A 19,231-nucleotide genomic window follows, 5' to 3' on the forward strand; every position below is an offset into this window, starting at 1 on the left:
TCTCTGGCCTTTGGTTTCCTGTTCTGAAAGGGAATGAAGTAGACAAGATCTTCTTTTTTTATTTTTCCCCCTTTTAAAATATTTATTTATTTATTTATTTTGGCTGCGCAAGGTCTTTGTTGCAGCATGCGGGATCTTCGTTGCGGTACGCATGCGGTATCTAGTTCCCTGACCAGGGATCGAACCCGGGCACCCTGCATTGGGAGTGCGGAGCCTCACCCACTGGACCACGAGGGAAGTCCAGACAAGATCATCTTTTAGGCCTCTTTTTGCTGTCAGGGTTGGTCCATGACTTTATTAGTAGAATTATAGACGATGATAAAATGATAAGCTGTAGACAGAGTAACAGTGAAAGGAAGCAGGGCTCAACAGGAGTCTGCAGAAGTGGGCCAGGACGGCCCACTTTCTGTCTCTGCCGGTGAAACGCCTCTCCAGGTATCTGAGTGACGCTGGTCCTCCACTCCCTCCTGGTTCAGTTCATGCAACTCCCTTCTCCGCCCATCACTGAGCTTTCAAACTGATTTTCCCTGCAGATATCCTTACTTACTTAAACCGTACTCAGCTTCCTTGCATGTTTAAGGCCAGGAGGGGCCTTTGTGGTCATCCAGCACACTCAGCAAACTGAGGTTCAGAACGGTGAGGCTACTTGCTCTGTGTGCTGCCGAGTTAGTGGCAGAGCCAGGGCTGGACCCAGGCTCCTGAGCCCAGCCCCAGCACTATTGCTGCACCGTACTTGTGCTCTGTTTTCCATATGTTTTTATTCTTTTTTGTTTGTTTGTTTTGTTTTTATTCTTAATAGGCAACTGTTGCTTTACGCACGACTCCAAAATGAGTGTATATGGATGCTATAGAGAACCCAGTTGGGAGCCATAACCCACTTTAGCAGCCTTCCTGCTCTCGCTGCAGATACAAGGCTCACTGAAGATTTGCTACAGACTTACCTTACCATTAGTTGATGAAGGTGGTAATAGTAGTCAGCAGCTATTTATTGCTTGCCGCACATTTGTTTTGCACTGTGCTAAAGTGGTGGGAATGCCAAAGAAGGAGCTAGAACTGCCCTCAAGCGCTGACAGGCAGAGGAAGCAGGACCTTCCAGATCTCTCCCTCGCCTGCTCCCATCACCCGCAGTCAGGCACCTCCTGCCTCTTTCCCCGCTCGTCGGTTCTCTCCATCCTCATCTCCTTAGCTTGCGCCTTCATCCCCTCTGCTTTACTGAGAGGGCTTCCTTATAGGCCTCCCACTTAACCCTTTACTTTCTTCTAATAAACAAATCACTCCCCTCTCCAGGTTTCTTCAATGCCTCCTTGTCCTCTACAGGATGAAATTTCCTCCCGCTTCTGGAACACACAAGGCCCTTTGTGATGCAGACCCTGCTTACTTGTGCACATTCATCTCTTGCCATTCCCACGTCCTCCTTCATCTCCAACAGTGTGGGTTTCGTGCTAAGGTCGAGGTCCTTGACTGAGCTTGCCTCTGTTTCTTGCCATGTACCAATCTCTCCACTTGGAATGTGGTCTGCTAGTCAAATTTTACTCATCTTTTAAATGTCAGCTCAAATGCTTCCTCCTCTGTGGAGTGCTGTCTGTGTTCCCGTGCAACCCAGGTGTTCTTTCACTGGTATGGGTACTGAACTTTGTACATACTTTTCCCCATCGTGCCCTCTGTGAAGCAGTTCCCTTGTTGTGTGTGATCTCATTGTTCGATGGACTGTCTCTTTCTCCACTAGGCAGTAAACTCCTTAAGGGTGGAATGTATCTTTCTCTTTATGTTCCCTCAAATGGAGCCTAGCCCATAGTAAGTGCTCCAGAAATGCTGGTTTGAATGAAAGATGTGATTTCACTAAGTACTATTGAAACTAAGTCAAGGATGGAATACTTTTTACCCCAAGAAGGAAGAGTTATTCCAAATGCTGTAGAAATGTCAGAAAGAATTGAGATAGGAAAAAAGGCCATTAGGCAGTCATTGGTGACCTTTGATAAAGGAACAGTTTGTATCAGGCAGTAGAATTGGAAGCTTGATTGTAGGGGGTGAAGTGAATAGAGAGGGAGTGGATGGAGCTGGTGGGGATCACCAGTTCGGGGAGGTGGGTCATGAAAGAGAAAAAGGTGGGTAACTTCAAGAAGTATGATGCAACCAAAATAGTCTGACCCATTTGGAGTGAATATTCGCCCTCTTGGGGCAACCGGGCATCACAAATACCAACTTGTCTCATCCAAACGAGACTGGCAGCTGAGCTCAGGAATGGAGCCTGCCCATGCAGTGTCATTCATTACCTTCTCACTCAAATTGCCCAGAGAAGGAACTGGATGTAAAGAAGAGTCTGAAGCAGATGGCTTTTTTGATCTAAAGAATCCTAGCTAAAGAAACAGGGAAGGGCCAGGGTTTCCTCTGCTTGTTGTAAACCGCCCCCCCCCCCCGCCCACTCATTTACTGCTGAAATGTGAGTGATGAGCAGGAAAGAGAGAGGAGAACAGGAGCATTTTGAGTGACAAGAACGTGTAGGCTATGTATGTACACGTGGAATACTTTTTAAGTGTCAACTCTGCAGATGGGCAATTACAGAATGGAAGTAGAGCTTCTGGACTGTGCTCCTCTAATTTCCCCTCAACTCTGAGTCGGATCTCCTTAGCCAGTGATTCATGTTGTTGGGGAGGAAGAAAAATTTCCTGTATCCTTCTAGGTTCTTCTGGCTGGTCTAAGAATGAAATTGACATGAGACAGATGAACAGGAGAAAATCAAACAGAAGTTTAATAACATGTGCACGTGGGAGAGACCCAGGAAATCTGAGTAATTTGCCATAATGGCCCAAGCCCTCTCCTTAAATACCGTCCTCAGCTAAAGACAAAAGAGGATGCTAAGGGTGGGGAGAGTCAGTTCTGGGAGGTGACCGGGAAAGGCACGGTGAACAAGGGTGATTGTGATTCAGATCTCAGTGGTTCCTTTCCCCACTGATAAGAGTTGCTGGAGATTTGGTCTTCCTCCTCTTCCAGGTGGAGAGGGAGACAGCCTGATAGATGGAGATTTCCCTTACAAATGTAGAAGTCTCTTACAAAAGGGCAACTCCTACTTGGTTTTTAGAGCCCTTCCCTGATCTGCTGTTTTCTCAGAAAATAACCAGCTTAAAACAATCGATGTGCCGAAGAGACATATTTTAGGGTGGCAAATTCTGCTCCCATATAATGTATATGCTCTTAGCCCAGCAGAGTTACATAGAGGACTCAGACCTAGAGGACTCAACACTCTTGTGGGCTTCAGGCATCTTCCAGCACAATCGCCGGCCTAGTCCTGAGCTTGGAAAAGCGTTTAAAGGACGTTGTTGTAGGAGGGGCGCTGTGTTGGTCAGAAAGAACATCGTAGATGAGTTATAGTTACAGTGGAGTTAGGGCAGATGAAGGGACTTGGTTACATTAAATGGGACACTTGTAATCTTGCTCTAAATAAATCAAGAAGAATAGAACAGAATTTGAATAAAAAATGTTTCTTCAAATACTGACTTTTAAGTGAGATAATGTGAAAAATGCATAGAGTAGGCACTCAGTACATGTTAGTTTCCCTTTCCTCTATGAAACAAACTTCTGGTTCTTCATAATTAATTGTCTTTAGCCTTTCAGCTTCATTCCTCAACACACATTAGGGTTCTTGAGGGTAGCGTCTTCGGGTACTTTTGTGTCTGCTGCTTTCTAGCACAGTACCTGGCCCACCCAAAGTTTGCTTTCTCATCTTTTCCCTGTTTACAGGCTGCCATTCAAAGAGTTCTTTAAATGAATTTTAAGTGAATGAATGATCCACTTTGTAGATCATCAAAATCTATTTTATGCCCTTGTCCATGTGGGTGAATCCCAGAGCAGAACGTGAAAAGGGTTAATTGAATGTAGGACAGGATGCGATGGGCGGGGTGAGAGGTTGTTTCATTAACATTCTCAAACCAAAAAGTAACGATTTGTGGTTTATTCAACTTCTGTTTTCTTTTGTTCACTATTCCCATAACAGGTGTTCCAGTGCCTGTTGCCTTCTTGCTTAGTAAAAAGTGGACAATGGGGGAATTTCCTGGTCCCGTGGTTAGGACTGTGCGCTTCCACTGCAGGGGGCATGGGTTTGAGTCCCTGGTTAGGGAACTAAGATCCTGCATGCCACATGCCACGGCCAAAAAAAAAAAAAAGACAATGAGTGGCCTATACCTTATCAGAAGGTTGTCAAAGTGCTTGGCTGAAAAGATAGGCATTTACTCCTGTGTGGAAAACCATTTGTGGAAACAGATCAGGCTCTTAGACCCTGACATCCTCACTCTAGGTCCAGTCCATACTGTTTCTTCCCAGGCCCCTGAGGGGCTCCCTGTGAGTTGGTAAATGACCAAAGTTCTTGGTTAGAACTGTTTTTATTTCTTCTAATTGGAAAAACAAAAAACCCATGATAACAGTTTTACCATAAACCGGTTTTTCCTGGGGCTAAGGGCAAAGTTGGATGGGGGATGGAAGGGGATGGGGATGGGAGTCGGGCAGGGAAGGGGAGGCAAGGAGGCTGAAAGGCCTCTTCCTGGAAAACAGCACGGCCTGCAGTCTGCCCTTGAACTCCATGGTCCCTGCATAGTATCTGACCATTTGTCTGTGATAGGGTTTCTGCATAAACAGCCCTCCTCCCCCGTGTGTCCTTTGTCCTGTAGGACTCAAGAATTCGTCCTTCCTTCTAGATGCATCAGCTTCTCCTCTCCTTGGGTGCCTCTGTCCTTGGTCCCTGGGGCAGAACACAAGGCTTTTTGTATCTTGCCTACCTTAACCTTTAGGACTCCTACACTTTCAGCTTAAGGGATTTGAATTCTGTTAACTAGAGGGAAACAGACAGGTGGTGACAAAATTAACTGCCAGTTGGGAAGCCAGAGTCATAAAATGTCTTGAAAACATATTTCTTTTTAATTGAGTTGGATCTTCAATCAGCTGTAAAATAGACTCTTGCCACTTTTTTGGGGGGGGCGAGTGGGGGGTGAATCTGGAACGTTCCTGTGGGAATTCACCAGTTGCCCAGTCTACTCCAGGCTGGCCCCTAAATCAAGCTGCCCCCACCTCGGCTGGCAGTAGAATCAAGTTGGCACTGCCAAGTGTTTCCTACGCTTCTTTCTATGAAGAGGCCCTCAGGACACTTGCATTTCTGCTCTGCGACTGGCCTACCCTTCCTGAGTCCTGCTCTCAGACCTAAATGAGATGGTCCTGGCCTCCCTGGTCTTCAAAGCCTCCCCCTTGGGCTCAGGCCAACCCTCCCCTGGCTTCCCGGAAGTCTCTCGAGGCCTGGCCCTGGCTCTAGGAAGTCCTGCGCTCTCACCGGGCACAGCGCTCTGGTGTATTTGGTGTGCCTGTGGCTTTTCCACCAGCTGGCTGATGAAACAGCTCTACTCTGAGCCATAAGTTATTTTTTTCAGTTATCATCAAACACTTGTTTATTTCTGTGATTTCACCTGTGGCCCTGAGACCTCATGGCAGGTTGCATTATCGGTCCCATCTCACGTCAGTGCCTGTTGACTGGTGCGGGCAAAATGCTTGTCACTTCTCGTTTCGAGGTTTCTGTGGCCTTGGACCTCCCAGATGTTCTTGCTTTCTGGCTAAGGGCTGCCGCCTGCAGGGCAGAGACATTGGCAATTTCAGCAGAATGAACATTCAGGCTCTTCCCAGTGCCCCCACCCCAAGCTCACATCTCCCCCAGTCTCATCACTGAGGTCATCCCTACCACCCAGCCCTTCCCAGTCTTAAGTGAAGGCTATGGCCCGGCGTGGTCATGTGCTCAAGGTGGAAGAATCAGGAATTCTGGAGTAGAAAGCCTGGGTTGAAATCCTCATTCCTTAGCTTACCAACCATTCGCTCTTAGACATGTCATATATTCCCCTGAATCCTTATTTTCTTCATCTTTAAAATGAGGATCAGGAATTCCCTGGTGGTCCAGTGGTTTGGACTTGGCACTCTCACTGCCGAGGGCCCTGGTTCGATCCCTGGTCGGCTGGTCGGGGAACTAAAATCCCGCAAGCCGCACGGTGCGACCAAAAAAAACAAAAAAAAACCAATAAAATGAGGATCAGAGTATATATATACATGTATATATATACACACACATATATTTTATCTTCTTTATAAGGTTGGAAAGATCAGATGGAAGAATGTACAAGAAAGCACTTTGTAGACTGGAGAGCACTGTTTAAATGTGAAGGATTACTGTTAGTATTAAACATATTAGTATGCAGTAGCTTGACTACACTGAACAAAGCAGCCAGTACTTGCGCTGAAGGAGGGTTTCTCTGATGCAGCCAACAGGTTATCTCCAAGGCTCGGGCAGGGCCACCATCAACACTGGCAATAGCTGCTCAGGCTTGGATTTGTCGCAGTTCTGCAGCTCAAAGGGTCAGGGAGGAAGAGGAAATCAATGAGGCCATGGAGAGACAGCGAGGCTTCTGTGTGACATGGGGCTCGATTGGCCAAGGTGGGAGATGCAGTTACTGAGGTGGGGTCTGTGGGATCATGTAGAAGAGACATTTAGGGGATGATACGGACAAAGCTTGGAGAAATGAGTGGACGTGGCGTATTTGGAGAGCACAATTGGCTCAGTGTCAACAGAACGTAGGCGGAACTTCCTGTGGGGAGAAGTTGAGAAGTTGGTTTTGTGTTGTAAGGCCTCGTGTGTGACAAAGGTCTTTGGACTGTCATCTGTGACATTAGGGGAAACCCTCAGAGTCCTTGGGAAGAGGCGTGTCTAGCTCTGTTTTAGAAGATAAAGGTGGTGGTCTAGGCGAATTCCTTGCGGGACCGGCTTGCATCCGCCAGTTGTGCACATAGCTTCCCAGTTGTGATATTTTTAGTGACATCACGTTGGTGCTTGAAATCACACGTGGTGGGAGAATTTACAGCACAGAAGTCAACAAGTGATACAAGTCATTCCCTTTTCCCCTTCAAGCTGGTTGTTAAAAATTTATCCAGGGACTTCCCTGGTGGCACAGTGGTTAAGAATCCGCCTGCCAACGCAGGGTTCGAGCCCTGGGCCGGGAAGATCCCACATGCCGCGGAGCAGCTACGCCCGCGCGCCACAACTACTGAGCCTGCACTCTAGAGCCCGCGAGCCACAACTCCTGAGCCCGCGCGCCTAGAGCCCATGCTCCGCAACAAGAGAAGCCACCGCAATGAGAAGCCTGCGCACCGCAACGAAGAGTAGCCCCCGCTCGCCGCAGCTAGAGAAAGCCCGCGCGCAGCAACGAAGACCCAATGCAGCCAAAAATAAATAAATAAATTTATTAAAAAAAAAAATTATCCAGCACAGTTAAGGGGCCATTTCAGTAGGGTAGGACTTTAGTACAATAGTTGCAGACTTGGGATATGCCTTAAAAATCCTTCAGGCTCCACCCAGACACCCAGAATCAGAATCCAGGGCAAGTGAGGGTATAGGAACCTATTTTTAAAAAAGTTTTCAGTCAGTTCTTGTGCAGCCAGTCTGGTATGACCGGGGCAGGGACAGGAGGAGTAGGGAGGAGGGGATGGATATAAAAGATGTTTCAAAGGTAGGAGCAACAGAACTCGGTGACAGATTGGAGGTAGGGAGTGGAGGAGAGGGAACCGCTAAAACTATTTCTGAGTTTCCTTGTTTGGATAGCTCAGTGGATGGATGGTGATGCAGGTGGCTGAGCGAAGGAAAGCGGATGCACGTGGTTCGGTAGAAGAGGTGAGAGTGCAGGAGGGAGCAGGCAGTTTGGGACATGCTGCTTGAGGAGCGCATGGACGCAGGGTTTTGGTCATGTCCTGTAAGCAGCTGGGTCCGGGGAACTGATGCTTGGTGGAACGGTCCAAGCTGGTGGTACAGGTTTGGGAGTCAACATGTGGGTCGTTGAGGCCATGGACTTGCACAAGATTATCGGGGGGAGAATGTGTAGTGAAAAGAAGGTGACTGTGGGCAAAACTCTAACCATGCAGAGGTTGGTAGAAGCGGAGCCAAGAGGAGATCCAGCGAACACCAGTTTGTATATTGATTATTGAAGTCAGTGGTTCCTTGGAGGGCGGGGTTCCTTTAGGTATTAACAGAATTTCCAAAGGCTTAATAGAAACCACACATTGTTTCATTTGAATTCTATCAACCCAGTGTGGTGAGGCGTGTTACTGGATGCTGACCTGAATGGTAGCTGTGTGCCTTTGACTAAAAACACGCTCACAAATTAACCAGGAGACAGATAGTGTGTTGTCAGTTATCTCTTTCAAAACCTGATTGTTGGGAATATAATTTAAGGGTTCTTGGTGTGGAGGAAGTAGGGATGTGTGGGGAGCACAGGCAGGGGCTCTTGGTGTGTCCTGGGAAAGTCTCCTGACTTGTTCCTGTGAGGGGAAATCGACGGAGAAGGAATTTTAACCCATTTTGAGCAGTTTAGATAAAGTGACCAGGATCAAGATGATTGTCCAAGGGACATCCCTCGCGGTCCAGTGGTTAGGACTCCATACTTCTACTGCCAGGGCCCCGGGTTCGATCCCTGGTCAGGGAACTAAGATCCCACAAGCCACGTGGTACAGCCCCCCCAAAAAAGATGATTGTCCAAGATCAGGTTTTGAGGTTATCTGTGGACAGCGTGGCTTCTGGCTCTCCTGGGGTTTGAGAACTCCTTGCAGCTTCCTGGCACTTCCTTCCTTCTCCAATGTGAAGGCTCTGGACTGGGAAGGAAGGGATTTTCTAAAGGCAGGAGGGGCCCCAGGGGGCTGAGGAGGGAGGAGGCTGGCCTCTGAGACTCTGCTGCCCAGGGCCTTGGCGAATCCTCACAGACTTCAGGTCCTGGGAAACAACTCGTCGGCCCTGTTCCGTCCTGAGTAAAGGTTTACTACCAGGAGACCTGGTGAAGTTGTATTTACTCTCTTCAGACGGTCTAAGATTTCCGTGTGATGCTGAGTAGTGATTGAGGCCAAGGAAGCTACTGGGATGTGGGAAACTAGAAAGAGGCGGTGTGCTCCTTTAGCTAAGCGCAACTGAGGAGAGATAAGCTGGCATGATCCTCCTTGCCCCCCCCACTCCCTGCTCCGGTGGCGCCTTCAGGGGATGTAATGGGGCAGGTGTAAGTCTTCTAACTGTGTGAGGCGAGAGGCCTAGGTGAGGGATGCTTTACCCTTTGTGAAAACTATCTCAGAACAGGGCATTCGAGAAAAAAAATTTTTTTTTTTCCAACCGAAGCTTGATTATCTATATTCTTGAGACCCCGGGATTAGCATGAAAATTTAAAATGCATTGTTTGGGATTAGTAGGTACAAACTGCTATATATAAAATAGGTAAGCAACTAGGTCCTATTGTATAGCATAGGGAACTATATTCAATATCTTTTTTGTTTTGTTTTGTTTTTTTGCCGTACGCAGGCCTCTCACCACTGTGGCCTCTCCCGTTGTGGAGCACAGGCTCCGGACGCGCAGGCTCAGCGGCCATGGCTCACGGGCCCAGCCGCTCCGCGGCATGTGGGATCTTCCCGGACCGGGGCATGAACCCGTGTCCCCTGCATTGGCAGGTGGACTCTCAACCACTGCGCCACCAGGGAAGCCCTATATTTAATATCTTGTGATAAACTATAATGGAAAAGAATCTGAAAAAGAAGATAGATAGATAGATACACACACACACACACACACACACACACGTGTGTGTATAACCAAATCACTTTGCTCTACACCCGAAACTAACACAAATTGTAAATCAACTATACTTCAGTAAAAAAAGAAAACAAAAAGGAATACCAATGTCACCAAAAAAAGAAGGTACAAACTTCCAACTATAAAATGCCTAAGTCCTGGGGATGTAATGTTCAGCATGGTGACAATAGTTAATAATATGATGTTGCATATTTGAAAGTTGCTGAGAGAGTAAATCTTAAAAGCTGTCGTCACAAGGAAAAAAACTGTGGGAATTCCATGGCAGTCCAGTGGTTAGGACTTGGCGCTTTCACTGCTGGGGCCCGGGTTCAGCCCCTGGTTGGGGAACTAAGATCCCGCAGTCCTTGCGGTACGGCCAAAAAAAAAAAAAAGTAACTATGTATGGTGACAGATGTTAGACTTATTATGGTGACCATTTTGCAATATATACAAATATCAAATCATTATGTTGTACACCTGAAACTAATACAATGTTTTATGTCAATTGTACCTCAAATAAATAAAAATTAAAATTCTTTTAAATTAACAGAAGAGAAAATTTAATACTCATAGGCATTTTAGAAAGAAAGAAACAAAAAAAAAAGTTGCAGCTTTGGGCTTCAGAATCTTTTCCCACTGACGAATACCTGTGATGTCTAATTGGAGGGCCACCTTCTTTCCTGTTCGCCCTCCAATGGAGGCTCTGTCAAGCATGAGGTACGGCTTCCTCATGTTGGATAACTGAGAGTTGGGCCACAACTCTGGCATAGGGGTGGGGCAGAGGAGGGCTGGTGTTAGGAGGGCCATGCCAGCCCTCATGGGTTTGCTTACAGTGGTGGCTTTATTTAGAAGGTTCACATCTAATTCAAGTTGGCATCTCCAGAGCACCAAACCCTGAAGCTTAGTCTGCTGGAAACATGGATGAATTTATGGTCCATCAGGAATTCATACAGACTGGTGGGCTCCTTGAGGTCACAGACCAGGCCTTACAAATCCAGTAAGGACTAGCAGGATACTTTGAACACAGGTGTCCAGAAAAGGTGGATGAGCATTTTGGAAGCACATTGTAATCTAGAGGGAGCATGTAATCTGTACTCAGCGAAATGTCTTTCTGGACTGGCCGGGGAGTAGTCAGCAGAAAGGGGAGAGGGAGGACAAGGCTAGATATTTGTACATTAATTTATCATGTTGTACATCTAAGGTCCTCAGAGGGAGGACAAGGCTAGATATTTGTACATTAATTTATCATGTTGTACATCTAATAGGTGCTAAGTACAGTGCTGGGCATTGGGGATGGAAAGAAATGGCCTAAAATGGGATCTTTGTTCTCAAATAACTTACAGTGTGGTAGAAGGTATACAGAACTGAATCAGTAATTACTGTATCCCAAGGAGTATGATAAGTGTTATGATAAAGGAAAGTACAGGGCAGGGTGATATAGGGACCATAGTGTGGGTGGTGGCCATCGAGGAAGATTTCCCTGAGAAGGTACTACTTTTGGAGGATGATAATAGCTATAATATTGAGTATCTACTCAATGCCAGATACCTTTCTAAGTATTTTATGGGAACTAATTTATTTAAATTTCACAACACCCCAGTGAAGAAGATACTTTTATCATCCCCAGTTTATGGAGGGTGAAATTGAGTAGGTGGAAGAATCGAGACTTGAGTGTCTAAAGCTAGAGCCCTCAGGCTTAATCCCTGAAGATCCTGCCTCAGCCCATGGGAATGAGTGAAACAAAGAGGGGAAGTGGAGAAAAGGATAAACCAGGCGAGAGAAGAGCAAAGTCAAAGCCAGGGACAAGCAGAATGACCGGAGTGGAGAGTGAAATCCTGGAGCCGGTGAGGGAGATGTGGGAGATGTGGATGCTAGGAAGGTAGATGGCAGTCAGCTTACTCGGCTTTTATAGCTTAGTTTTAGGCTAAACTAAGGAGTTTTTGAACTTTGTTCTGAAATTAGGAGACACCTAAAGGATTTTAAGCCAGGAGGAGGGGACTTCCCTGGCAGTCCAGTGGTTAGGACTCCTCACTTTCACTGCCGAGGGCCCGGACTCAATCCCTGGTCGGGAGGGCCCGGACTCAATCCCTGGTCGGGGAACTAAGATCCCTCAAACCACGCGGTCAAAAAAAATAAAGTAGTAAGCCAGGAAGAGCCGTGATCAGATCTGCATATCAGGAAGAACACTGATGTATCAGTGTCAAGGACAGAGTGGAGCAGGGCCGGGTTGGCAACAGGCAAAGCAGTCAGGAGCCGATTAAAGTAATCCCCGCAGGGAGTGATGAGAGCTTGACCTCAAGCAGTGGCAGTCAGTGTTGAAGGGAGGATGGGATGCCTTTGAGGGATAGTAAGGTAGCATCTGCAGGACCTGGTGTGAAATTGACATGGAGGTGCATTTCTGGTTTGCAGGCATCCTTAGTTGTGGAGTCCAAGGAGAGGACAAAAAGATGGTGAAATCAGTATTGGGCATGTTCAATTTGAGATTCCTGTTGGACCCATTCACCATGGCAAATGTATTATAATAAAAATAAGTATTATTAACATTTTGGGGGTACTTATTACTTGCCAAGACTTCTGTTAAGTGCTTTATATCAGTTAACTTGGTCAATCCTCCAAACAGGTGTGTGAAGTGACTTACATTTTAAAAGACAAGGGGGCAGGAATGCAGAGAGAGGTTAACAGGCTGCTCTGAGTTACTCCGATAACAAGTGGCAGAGCTGGAACTCAAATCCTGGGTTTGATCTGGAAACCTCTACGCTGTTCAATAAAGCCTTCTGCAGTGATGGAGGTGTTCTCTAGCTGCACTGATATGGAAGTTAATGGCCACATGTGGTCATCAGGTTCTTGACATGTAGCTAGTACGACTAAGGAACTGAATTTTTAATGAATTTAAGTAGCCACATGTGACTAGTGACAGCTCAGTGCTGTGCTGTCTTTGGGGGTCATTAACTTATCCATCATAATTGAAGCCTTGCGTGTGGACATGATTCCCCAGAGATATATTGCAGTGGATTTTAATCTTCTGTGGGTTACATTCTCTATTTGAGAATCGGATGAGAGCTATAAATCCTCTCCCCTGAATGTGTAATATAACAATTTCAGAGATCCACAAAAACTAGGCTCCCCGGGTATAAAGCTGGAAGAGCAAGAAACCCAATAAAATGTGAACTCCTTGAGCATGGAGGTTTCATCTGTTTCATTTGCTACTTTGTATTTGGTATCTAGATTCTAGAACAATGCCTGGCCTATAGTTGGTATCAGATAATTTATTAAATGAGTGGCTGAATGAGTCCTGGGAAACATTTTAGGACCAACCAGAAGAAGAGTCCATGAAGTTCCCTAAAAAAGAAGAGAAAAACAAAAGTAGGATAAAATCCAAGAAAGAGGGCTTCCCTGGTGGCACAGTGGTTGAGAGTTCGCCTGCCGATGCAGGGGACACGGGTTCGTGCCCCGGTCCGGGAAGATCCCACATGCCGCGGAGGGGCTGGGCCCGTGAGCCATGGCCGCTGAGCCTGTGCATCCGGAGCTTGTGCTCCGCAACGGGAGAGGCCACAACAGTGAGAGGCCTGTGTACCGCAAAAAAAAAATCCAAGAAAGAGCAGAGGGTTTTGTCATAGAAGGCAAGAAGGGTGAGTTTAAAGAATGGGAATAATCATCAATGCCAGACCTGCCTGGGTGGTCAAATGAGGTTAGGATGTAACTGTTGTCATTGGCTTTGGCAGTAACAGAGGTCTTGGTTGATCAAACCAAGGAGGGGTAAGGGTGTGGTCCAGGTTACAGTGACTAATTCACGAAATCAATGGTGAGGAAGCAGAGGCAGTGAGTGTGATGTCCAGTGGGTCTCTATCCTGGTTGCTCCCCAGAATCACTGGGAAACTTTTAAAAAATACGCATTCCTGGACAGGCTCAGACTCTGACTTGGTAAATTTGGGGAGGGGGCCAAGGAATGTGCATAGAAAAGCTCCTAGCTTATTCTGATACAGATTTTTTTTTAAAAGTAATTTAGTTTATTGATAGCCTTAGGAGCATTAAAATGTTTTAAAGATGAACGATTTTAAATTACATAGAAAAATCAATAAATGAGACATGCTTGAAATAGGGAGATGAGGATTTCTTCTTTGTTTATTAATAACTGCTTAATTATCACAACACATTATATGCAACTCTCTGATATTGATGGAAGTTCGGCAGTCACCAAATAGTGCATTCTTTCAATAAAATATGGCCCTGAAGGGAAGGAAGGAAACATAAAGGAGTTGAGGGAGAGATTTTATTTTTTAAAGACAGAGACATGGGTATGTTTAGAGGCAGAAGAACTATTCAATAGAGAAACATTAGTGAGTTGTAATGAGTTAAAAGATATTTAGCTGGATTCTGAATCCCTCAATCTTTGACCAGCTACTCACATTGCTACTTGTTCCCAGGGAAGGCATTAAGCAGAAGCAGTCCTGCTACCTTTGTAGACAGATCATTAATCTTCACACAGAGCATGTTATTTTCTAAGTAGTAATTGAGAATATTCAGTTATGTTGTATAAGAAGCTGGCAGGCATTGGCAGTGTCCCAAATCACATCTGTTTACTTATCTTCTATTATTAGACTTTCCTATACCCGCTTGCCAGATGACAAACAGAAACTATTCTCTTTTATTCTCTACTTACAGGCTACCTGCCTTTCTTCCCCCAGATGCCCTTCCTCTTTAAACTGAAATGGTAGACGCTAGAGTCATTTCTCAGGCAGATATAATTCAACATGAAAATCCAGCCTTTTATCAGTGACAGTGCAACTCTACTTTTCAAGTCAGTGGCTCTCAACATTTTTTATCATACGGGTCTCTTCTGTTAATTTCCTCCCATGTATTGGATGTTTCAAAGTATTTATCTGCCAAACTAACTGTGAATATTAAGTACAATTGATGTCCAACATTTCTGGTACACCTACCAAGGCCCAAACGTGGCGCTAGACACTTTCTATAGATGATTTCTACCATTTCTAATCCCCACTGCAGTCCTTAAAGCCATGTGGTGTATACCCATGTCTGACACTTAGAAAAGTTAAATAATTTGCCCAGTATCACTGTGCTAAGTGGCAGAACTTGTGTCTTCCTGATTCCAAATCTTGAACTCATGCTGGGAAATAGGCTGAGAGAGGGTAAGGGACTTGGTCAAAGTTATAGGGCCAATAAGAAACAAAGCCAGGGCGAACCTCGGTTTGTCTGTCTCCATGCTATTCTACTACATCCACTAAATTTCTTCCCCCACTTAAAAAAATTTTTTTTATTAATTTTTATTGGAGTATAGTTGCTTTACAACATCGTGTTATTAGTTTCTTGCTGTATAGCAAAGTGAATCAGTCATACATATACATATCCCCCACTTTTATTAATCAGACATTTATCAATCAAAGCCACTCTGAGCTTTTCAGAGCTTCTAATTAGCATAAGATAATTGGTATTAACACACTAGGTTGCTCTGATTAGAGCCGAAAACAAAGAAATGCGAAAAATGAGTGCACAGCCTTAGTGTCGGTAAATGTACAGGTTCCATTAGGCTCTGGAAATACTAAATGACATCTCGCATAGCCCCATAACTGCTTGGAATCCCCTGAATCTCCCAAAACCCCTTCCCGGCTTAGGAGACCCCATTAGTATTGTCTGGGTGAGAAAGAACTGTTTCTACTTAGGAAGCACCAGCTCAGAAAAAGTGCCAAATTTAGTTTCCACAGGAGTGAAGCTGTACTTTGCAGAGGGCAGAAGGACACCTTCCTGGTGGCTTGTGGGTTTAGGCTGACCTTCCTGCCAGTGCCCGGGGGTGGGGGAGGGAGGAAGGGAGACCAGTGGAATCATGGGAATTTACCCAGCCTGCCTTGCGGGAGCTTCCTGCTAGCTCGGTATCCTGTGAATTTCTGCCTCTGGAGTGTGCTCTGCCTCAGATTACAGTGGGTTTTTCCCAGCCAGGGTTACTGGTTCAGTGTGACCTTCTAGGATAAGCTCCCAGCACTAGCTTGCTGGCAGAGAACGAAACCAGGACTCCGGATTCGATTCGCTTCAGCTGTTTTCCCTCCGGAACCTTGCGGGACGCACAGAAGCGCTTCCCCACCGTATTTAGTAACACAGTGTGCTGTTTCAAAATTTAATTTCTACAGTGTTTTTTATCAGCAGCTTGAATTTACAGCAGGAGGGATTTTAGTCATCCTCATGCGTTTTCTAGCTCTTTTGGGGGAAAGGCAAACGGTTGCTTATACAACTTCCCTTCCTTGCAGTGTTAAGCTGACTTTCAGTCATCTGGTGCCCAGGCTAAGTCATTCCAAATCGGTGTTTGGAGTTTCTTTACAGACTTTCTAAGAGACGTTTTCATCCGTGAGCGCCCTCTGCCGGACTTCCTTCAAGTTCTTCTCAGCTTCCTTAAGCTGTAGAGCCCGCACTGGCCACCTGTCCCTCCAAGACCTTGACTGAAATGGAGCGGTTGTGGACGTGGCCCTTGACCTCTGGCCTTCCACAGCCCTCTGCAAGCACCCTACCGTGGTGACGGCTCTTCTGCATGACCTCAGAAGACCGGCAGATTCATTTAGGGAGCAGGGTGAGCTGCCCAGCGTCCAGGTGGTCTGTACTGTTTGAAAAGGCTCATATAAAAGAGGAGCTGAGAATTTTGCCAGAGAGCAAGGCAATGTCTGAATCTCTGCTCAACAACGATCATTTCATGGGGTTGGGTGGAGTGGTAGTGGTTGGCGTCTATCTCACCTTTAAAGACGGTGGGAAAAAAAGTTCTGAAAATGGGAGGAGAGAGGACCAGGCTCCTTTGGTGGGTGGGGAGGCAGGAGGGTGTCTAGAGGAGGAGGGAGCCCATGCGTGCTGCAGCTGTTGCTGCTGTGGAGTTACCCGTAGTTCCTTCTGTTCTACGTTCTCCTCTCCAATATGTTGCCTGCAATTCCCCAGCAGAAGTGTCTGCGACCTGCGCCCCTTCATCCTTCCGGTGTTGCTGCATCGCGGTGCTCAGGGAACACTTGTGCCTCCTAGACTGGGGCTCCTTACGTCCCAGCCTTCTAGCACAGTGCCTGGTAGGTGGTAAATGTTTGGTGAGCCGAGCTGAACCAGAATGCCCTCTCAGGATTCCCTGCCGGTCCAGTGGTTAGGACTCTGCGCTTTCACTGCCGGGGGCCTGGGTTCAGTCCCTGGATGGGAAACTAAAATCCCACAAGCCACGCGGAGTGGCCAAATAAATTAAAAAAAAAAAAAAAACGCCCTCTCTTCTCAGTTCTGCTCATCCTGAATCTGTTCAAATTTCAAGTGTCAGCAAAAAAACCCTTGCTGTTGAGATGGTCTTCTCTTACCAGCCCCAGAAGGAAGTGATCTTTCTCTGGTCTATGTTTCTGTAGCTTTTAATATTTACTTCTAAGAGTTATCATTTTCTACTTTTAAATGTAGTTTAAAATTATAGTTTATATTGACTCTTACTTTCCAGATTGTAAACACCTTGAGGGCAGGATCCCTGTCTGATTCACGTCTTTATTTTCCATGACCCACAAAACGATGACTTGCACATAATAATAGCATTTGTACAACAGTTAGTATGTGCCAAGCAGTATTCTCCATACTTCACATATGTTCATTCTTTAATTCTTACAACAGCTTTACATTCTTTAATCCTTACAACAGTAAGAACTATCGTAACATCTATCTCCATTTTGTAGGTAAGGAAAATGACTAATAATTTGCTCAGGGTTGTGTTAAGTAGGAAGTGGAGGAAGTTGGATGTAACCTGAGGCAGCGTATTCCAAAGTCTTGACTTAACTTGGATGCTGCCTTTTGACATATGTGCACATAGAGAGCATTGGAGAAATACTTGTTGAATGCATGCACGTTGATATTTCTTAGTTATTTAGAACCAATAAATCGTTTGAAGGTGATCTATTGTTAACTTTTCATCTCCACCCTCTGAACGGTTTTCTAAGCAATGGGAAGGCCAGAAGGGGGCGCCAGAAAGTTGGTTCTAGTTTTGGTTTCAGAAGCTGGATGGCTTGGCCTTGTTCAGGTTCTGGTTTGGAAGTCAGCAGTGCCATCTAGTGAGATAACTTGCTAAAATCAGCTCAAAATTATTTTTCTGAAACTCTGGTACTTCTCATTTAGTTCTGGGAGCCCCTCTATTAGCTTTACTTTAAGCCTTGATTGCCAGAGTGAGGGTAGGGTGAGAAGGAAGCACAGCCCCATTATAGATAGCTTAAATGGAGTCCAGTTTGATCTCTTCCGTGAAGAGGCCGTAATGCTGATTGTGGTCATTGGGTTGGTTGAGCCCCTTTGGGTGTTAGATAGTGTAAAACACTGGGTTCCAGACAGCCCTCCCTCCTACTTCTCCTCACATGTACTGCCAACGGTGTAGACTGATATTCCTTTCTCTCTTTTTTCTTTTTAAATTATTATTATTATTGTTATTTTGGTTTTTCTCTCTTGATGCTGAGTCTGCTGTGGAATTGGAGTTCCAGTCATCTGTGGGTTGCCTACTGTAGTCTTAACACCTATTCCAAGTTGTATAGAAGAGGGTGCTTGATACATACAACAGGTCAGTCCCAATGTAAGAAATCCCATGGGTTAGCAACACAGCAGTATCATTTTGTTATAAGGAGTTTTTAAAAGGCAAGTCTATGAGACCTTGCAAAGAGGGAATGATGAGTAGCCACATGTTCTCCACAGGGAACGAGGGGCAAAAAAAAAAGTGCTTTGTGTAGAGTAAAAGAAAACACAGGATTGTGTACACACTTGGTTGTGCCAAGCAACTGGAAGCTTTGTGTGGGGTGCTGTTCTGATGTCTGGCGCACGCGTGTGTGTGTGTGTGTGTGTGTAGGTGTATGTTTATTTGAAAATTTGATGTAAATTGCTCCTAAGTTCATTTACTTCTTGCTGAAAAATCAGAACATCAGAGCGTGGTTGTAGAATCACGTGCTGCTTTGGTGGAGAAGCAGTCACTGGGGCAGGCACCTACCCTACAAGATCGTTCACAGTCTGCCATCTTCTGGGGATCTAGTCTAAGGAGTGTACTCTGCAGAGAGCAGTGCTTTTTATGGCTGAACAATCCACCAGAACAAGGGAACAAGTTTGGTTGTACTGGGCCTGGGTTATAGTGACATTTATGGTAACAGGAATTTATTATGAATGGAATCTATGCCAAACAGGGGTTTGCTAACTTTTTCTGTAAGGGGCCATACAGTAAATATTTAGGCTTTGTGGGTCTAATGGCCTCACTACTGCACTTATTCAGTTCTGCCTTAACTGCACAGCTCTGCCATTGTAGCAAAAAAGCAGCCCTGGTTAGTATGCGAATGAATGGGTGTGGCTGTGTTTCAATAAAACTTTATTTATGACATCATTTTGAATTTCATATAATTTTCACATGTCATGAAATATTATTATCATTTAAAAAATGTTTATTCCCAGCCATTTAAAAAAGCAAACACCATTCTTAGCCCACGGGGGCTCCAGCCTCTTGATTAGAAACCTGGAGTACTTAATAATTAGCAATTAATAAAAATTATTTGTTCACCAGCTTTCTGTTCAGTTAGTGTCATAAGGTGTCTGAACAGCTTTTCTTTCTCTTGAGTAGGATGAATGACTTGAATT

At 45.5% G+C, this 19,231-nt stretch overlaps 1 protein-coding gene across 2 annotated transcripts in view; it reads left to right on the plus strand.

Moving 5' to 3' along the window:
• Window positions 1-19,231, plus strand: part of GRAMD1B (GRAM domain containing 1B) — a 177,160-nt gene that overhangs the window by 21,567 nt on the left and 136,362 nt on the right. The window lies entirely within an intron of this gene.

Source organism: Lagenorhynchus albirostris, chromosome 9, assembly GCF_949774975.1.
Source record: "Lagenorhynchus albirostris chromosome 9, mLagAlb1.1, whole genome shotgun sequence".
Classification (NCBI taxonomy): domain Eukaryota; kingdom Metazoa; phylum Chordata; class Mammalia; order Artiodactyla; family Delphinidae; genus Lagenorhynchus; species Lagenorhynchus albirostris.